Source organism: Pollicipes pollicipes, unplaced genomic scaffold (genome assembly GCF_011947565.3).
Source record: "Pollicipes pollicipes isolate AB1234 unplaced genomic scaffold, Ppol_2.1 Scaffold_3447;HRSCAF=4054_pilon_pilon_pilon, whole genome shotgun sequence".
NCBI classification, from domain to species: Eukaryota; Metazoa; Arthropoda; class Thecostraca; order Pollicipedomorpha; family Pollicipedidae; genus Pollicipes; species Pollicipes pollicipes.
The window spans coordinates 18508999-18514998 of record NW_023596297.1 but is presented as its reverse complement, the minus strand read 5'-3'; the positions used below and the strand labels follow the sequence as shown (position 1 = coordinate 18514998).

Sequence of the window (6000 nt, the reverse complement as noted above, 5' to 3'; positions counted from 1 at the left end):
ACAAGTACGAAAACATTCCATTTGGTCGGTAAGGTGGTTTGGCAGCGTCGTTCAAGATGGACGACTGTGCCGGTGGGGCAGCCTGGCTGTGCACCAATGTGCCTTTCCGTGGATATTCTTCAGTGGTCGGACTGAGGGCGCGTTTGTCCATGTCAAAGTCTGTGGACGATCACAATCACAGGCATCATGCTAAGATGATGTGACCACCGCTGCCATACGTTAACCTTTTCACCGGTGTTACCCAGACCCGCTTTGTAAGCGATTTTGTGTGTCGTAGCAATTTGGACGAGTTTGCGGCGACGTTTCCAACTTTGCAACGCGTGCAGCTCCTCTGAGTCGTGGAATTCCCCCCCTTACAAGACTCCTTACACCTCACGGTGACCCCAAATGTTCGCTCAAATAAAGTCTCGAAGACACGATGATTGCTTCATTTTTCACTTACTGTGCATTGAACACCCAATTGTCCTGCTTGAGCTGACTAGCTACATAGTTTTGCTGAGGCAGCAACGTTCCATTTCCCGCTTCGCCGCAAATTGACAGCGATATCGTCAGTGATTTCGTTGCGCTCAAGTGGTATATGGTGGTCAATGTCCCTCAACCGTGTTAAAAACTTGTCCCCTAACTTTTCACTGGTTGTGATGCGACAACCATCGCGAAACTCCCGGACTTTACGTCCCCATTCGTTTGCCGCGAGCCAATGTCGCTGGCCAGGTGCCGAACCGGCCTCCGTTCCGGAATTCAATCCTTCCAAAGCGCGGCTTCGTTCTGATGCGGAGAATGATTCCAGCAGTTCGTACTGTCCAATGCAGAAGCGGACACATCCAGGCAACCACGAAAAGGCCCACAGTTCGCTCTGGCCATTTGGCGGGCGGCCGGGTGGCGGCCCGCGGCGTCTGGCACAGCTGGTCACCGGAGCCAGATGTGTGGCGGGTTCCCCCGGCGGCGACACTTGTTTCCACCTCCAAAGAGGCGTTTGTGAATGGCGACATGTCGTTGTAAATGCACCGCTGTGCTTTATTGATGCCCCGTCGGTATGTCTAGCCCATCGTTCTGTGGAATGGCGTGCTCTCATTATTTATTGCTCTAAATCCCCACCTAGTGCTTCGACTTTGAATTGCGTCGCTGCCTGCTCGTGTTCTTGATCGACCGGGCCGGCTTTCTCGGTAGTCTTTTCCGGGCAAACTGAAACACTTATCAAGTCACGAATCGCCAAGCTGTTCGGGGTAGTACCGTGATCAGCAATCCAATAATAACCGCGTGAGGGGGTTGGCTGCGAACTTAGCCATTGCCGCCAGACCGTTTTGACGGATGACTCGTCATGTCTCTTCGTGGCCGTTGGCGGTGCGCGGTCCACAGCCCGGGAGACGGGCCGGCGGGTCCCGACCGGCCTCCGCTGCTGCGAGCCACGCGTCAGTTTCAGCCGGCCAGCGTCCTTATCGACCCGGCGTAATTATAACGAGTCGCAGTTGACCCCCGTACATCCCCGCCGACACAATGCTGTCTTCTCCCCCCCCCCCCGTCCCCACCTGCCACCTCGCCGCCGGGTCGGCCGGCCCGACCACACGGTGCGGAGTCCTACACCAACACCGGCCGAGGGACCCGTCACAGTGCTGGGCCGCCGCAGTGCAGGGGACGTCACAGTTTGGGAGACTGCCCATTTACAGAGGCCCGTCACAGTGCTGCGGTCGGACACAGCGCAGGAGTCCATCAGGGTACATTGGCCGTCACACTGGCGTGGGCTGGCACGGTATCCGGAAATACCGCAATACCGGGGCATTTCAAAAACTGCGACACTTAGGCCACGAGCGCAGCAGCGGCGCAGGCCCAGCCCGCACAGTGGCCTGCCGACACCCAATATCGCCAAGCCATGGGCATCATACGCATACGTTCAAACGGCAACTCACGCCCCAGCTCCTCGACACCAGCTAGTACAACATCGGAAACAAATCTGGATCGTGTCGTTTGGGTTGTTATGCCATTGGGGCTTTATTCGTACTCAGCTGCTGAGGCTATATGCGCCGCCGCCTCCTCTCACTCTGGTAGGAAGGCGGGCAACCACAGAGAATCGAACCCGTACCTCTGGTTTCCAGACGCGCAATGGTCGTTTGAGTTGTTGTATTTTAGCTTTATTGCTAACGGGAACATGAATATATGCATTATTTACATATATATATATATATTATATATATATATATATATATATTTACGTAATGTATATTGTAGCATCTGTATATTGCCCATCTCAATGACCCCTGGTTAGAACGCCTACATTCCGATCCGCCGCCCATGGTGATGTAGGTTCGAGTCGCTTAGGTGGTCGCTATTTGGCCTTGACATATGTGGTCTACGGTCGGTGGCAGCGGCCGCGCTGTGGGTCAGGTGACGTTTGAGGGCACAACGAACCGTGCCGAGCATTGCGGCACGTTAAACTTCCCCACTCAATTCTGCCGTTGACCTGGAATTGCGCGATCGGATGGTGGGGATCAGAGCGCACACTATGAACACTGTTAGCATGAGCACCACTCCCAGAAATCCACCCATTCAAAAAGCTGGAACTGGACCATTAAACTGTGCATAACGTAACTACATAACGAATCTCCGCGGACGTTTGGCTATGCACTTACGTACAGGAGGGAACACGGAATACACATGCGTGCACGCCACAGCGCCGCACTCAACAGAAATGCGTTAGTCATGAACAATACCTGCCAGCACATAGCACAGGCCCTAGACGCCTAACCACACTTAAGCATCATATATCGTACATCAGAAACATGACACCCAACAGTAACACATAAAGCAACTCGCGTAACTACCACTCTACGACCCGGGACTGACAGGCAGCAGCCCCCCCCCCTCCCCCCTCCTCCACCCCGTAACGCAGTCACCAGACCAGTAATGCATAAACTTTTTATGGCGAGAAGCAAAGAGCCTTTCAGCCGCACAGAAATGTGCCTTAAATTGGATCATGCAGTACGCATTTTTTCCCAACACCACAAGCGTGTGTTTCACTAAAATACGCTGATAACTTACTTTTATCCCTGCACTCTGTATGAATGCACGCTTATCGTGCAATGCTTTATTGATATGGTGATCATGGGATTGATCGACGCGTTGGCAACGAGACAAACTTTGGAAATATACTGCATCGACGAACCGAAGAAAGCCATAAGAAGTCCCGAATAGACGGCCAATGTCATTGATGCTGGATTTTCTGTCAGCATAGCCAGCAATGCATGCAAACAAGCCTAGTTACAAAATGTTAGATATACATATATATATATATTATATATATATATATATATATATATAATATGGACACATAATTCAGGAGGCCGATACACACGTACCAAAATGTGTGCGTGCCGAAATAGTTCACTTACACGCCGAATTGAGCATTCATGGGAAAAATCGTCCGAAGGGACTGCTTAAACGTTATGCGGAATGTATTGAACGAAGACATTTCCAATTGTCCACTTGAACGCCGTGTGTTGCTGCCAAGCGCTCTGCATGTGTAAAGCGCGCGGACGCACATCCTGTCCCCTGACGGTGCTGAGAGGCGCTGATCGTCCTTCGGCGAGTGCCTGAGTCTAATAACGATCGCGTCCTACCCAGCGAACCCACAGCGAGGATGAACATCAGGTAGAACATAGTTGCAAAGCACGTGGGTCGATATTTCACCGCCTGTTATTAATGATGCTCACCGAGATGGGGCGCTATTGGGCGCGGACCTGGCAAAAAGACTGTTTATTGAGTCGCACCGCGCGCTTTGATATCAGTTCAGTACCCCGGCTGGAATTGATGGTGTCCACGGCAGGAAGCACGAGACATTAATCGCAGGAACCCCCGGCGTGGCGCCGAAACCGCCGCCAAACACCAGAAACGCGCCCCCTCTCGAAATAGGTGATACTACAAGCAGTAACACCTTGTGCGAACGCCCCGCACTTCTATGAATATCGGAGACAAACCGCCAGCAATGCCCAAATTTCGCTTTTTACAAGAAACCATCGGTGGCAACGAAGAGCTTCCATGCCGGCACAGATCAACGTTTGCTGGGAAGGCACGCTTCTGTGCTCCTGGTGCCCGGCGAGTGAGGCTGAGGCGGAAGGTCGGCTGACGAGTCGGGCTCCCGCCGTGCCCCACAGGCGCTCAGACGACCACCAGGCGTCCGGGCCGCGGCGCCTGATGCCATTGGCCGCGGTGCACGCTTCCCGCCCCGCTGCCGACGCGCCGGCAGTGTCCGTGCGCTCCGCCGGTACAGCCGCCGGTGGCACGCTGCCCCTCCCCTCCCCCCTCCCCAGGTGCGTCTGTCTGTCCGGGGAGGGGGGGGGGGACGCTGCAGCCAGGCCCAGGCTCCCGCCTGCAGCGTGCCGGCCCGCAGCGTCGCCGCTGCCGCCGCCGACGGCACCGACACAGGACACGCCCACTCAGCGGATTTATTTGGACAAGACGCTTGTTCAATTAACCCGGGACGACGCGGGCCGTGGGACGGGCACCCGGCCTGCTGTGACGTCACTGGTGCGCCCCGAGGCGCACGGCTGGGCCGCCATGGGCGCAGCATCCCTTGTGGCAGGTGTGGCAAGGGACGCACTATAGTTTTTCCGCCGTACCTGCTCAGAAAGGCAGCAGCGAGGTCAACGACCACCTGTATACCGCCGCGGAGGATGACAAGGCCGATTTGCCCCGTTCATTGGACCTTGAGACCCTTTGATCCGTGATATACGTTGTGATAGGTGCAGTAACGACGGTTCCTCTGGTAAGAAGAACTATGCCTTCACCTCGTTGCTTTGCGCACAACGCCGTAGGTTTATGCTATGTTGTACTGAGATGGACGGTGGCCCTTTCTGTTCCCACTTCCGCCGTTCCTGAAGTGGCGTCGTGCTGCTGCTGAAGAATGTCAGTGCCACAATTTTAGGACAGCACGGATGCATCTGCGTAGGGCCTGAATGGCCCCGATTCAGCACGGCTGAAAAAGGGACGTAAGTTCCTTGCAACGTCCTGAAATTAGAGCTCTGCAACGACCTTACACTCTCGAACCGGTGACGAGGGTAACGTGCGAGGGGGCTCTCCCCCCCCCCCCCAGCACTGGCCTGCTGGAGGTCGCCTGAAGGCCGCGCCCGCGGCGCCCGCTGCTGTGACCGCAGGACGTGCGCCGCCGGTGACACGGCCTCGCGTCTGTCGCCGGCTCGGACCGTCACCGGGCCGCCGTCTGTTGACGTCTGCGGCGTTCGTCCGGTGTCCGCCGCCACTCTGGCTGCTGAGCTCAGCGGCAGAGCGGCCGTCGGCGCCGCTGACGCCGTCGGCTCGCGTTTCAGCGGCGCAGCAGCGCACACGCGGCCGCCGCCGCGCCGTGGACACAGCGGGAGAGGCCGGCCCGGCCGCTCGGTTGCAGGTCGGCACGGTATGAGGCTCGGCCGCATGTCGGCACGGTATGAGGCTCGGCCGCATGTCGGCACGGTATGAGGCTCGGCCGCATGTCGGCACGGTATGAGGCTCGGCCGCAGGTCGGCACGGTATGAGTCTCGGTCGCAGGACGGCACGGTATGAGGCCCGGCCGCATGTCGGCACGGTATGAGGCTCGGCCGCAGGATGGCACGGTATGAGGCTCGGCCGCAGGACGGCACTGTATGAGTCTCGATCGCAGGACGACACGGTATGAGGCTCGGCCGCAGGTCGGCACGGCATGAGTCTCGATCGCAGGACGGCACGGTATAAGGCTCGGCCGCAGGACGGCACGGTATGAGTCTCGATCGCAGGACGGCACGGAACGAGGCTCGGCCGCAGGTCGGCACGGTATGAGTCTCGATCGCAGGACGGCACGGTATGAGGCTCGGCCGCAGGACGGCACGGTATGAGTCTCGATCGCAGGACGGCACGGTATGAGGCTCGGCCGCAGGTCGGCACGGTATGAGTCTCGATCGCAGGACGGCACGGTATGAGGCTCGGCCGCAGGACGGCACGGTATGAGTCTCGATCGCAGGACGCACGGTATGAGGCTCG

General features: G+C 57.1%; 1 protein-coding gene across 1 annotated transcript in view; it reads left to right on the top strand.

The window, feature by feature from the left end:
• LOC119092229 (uncharacterized) overlaps nt 1–6000 on the top strand; it is a 163245-nt gene that overhangs the window by 95606 nt on the left and 61639 nt on the right. The window lies entirely within an intron of this gene.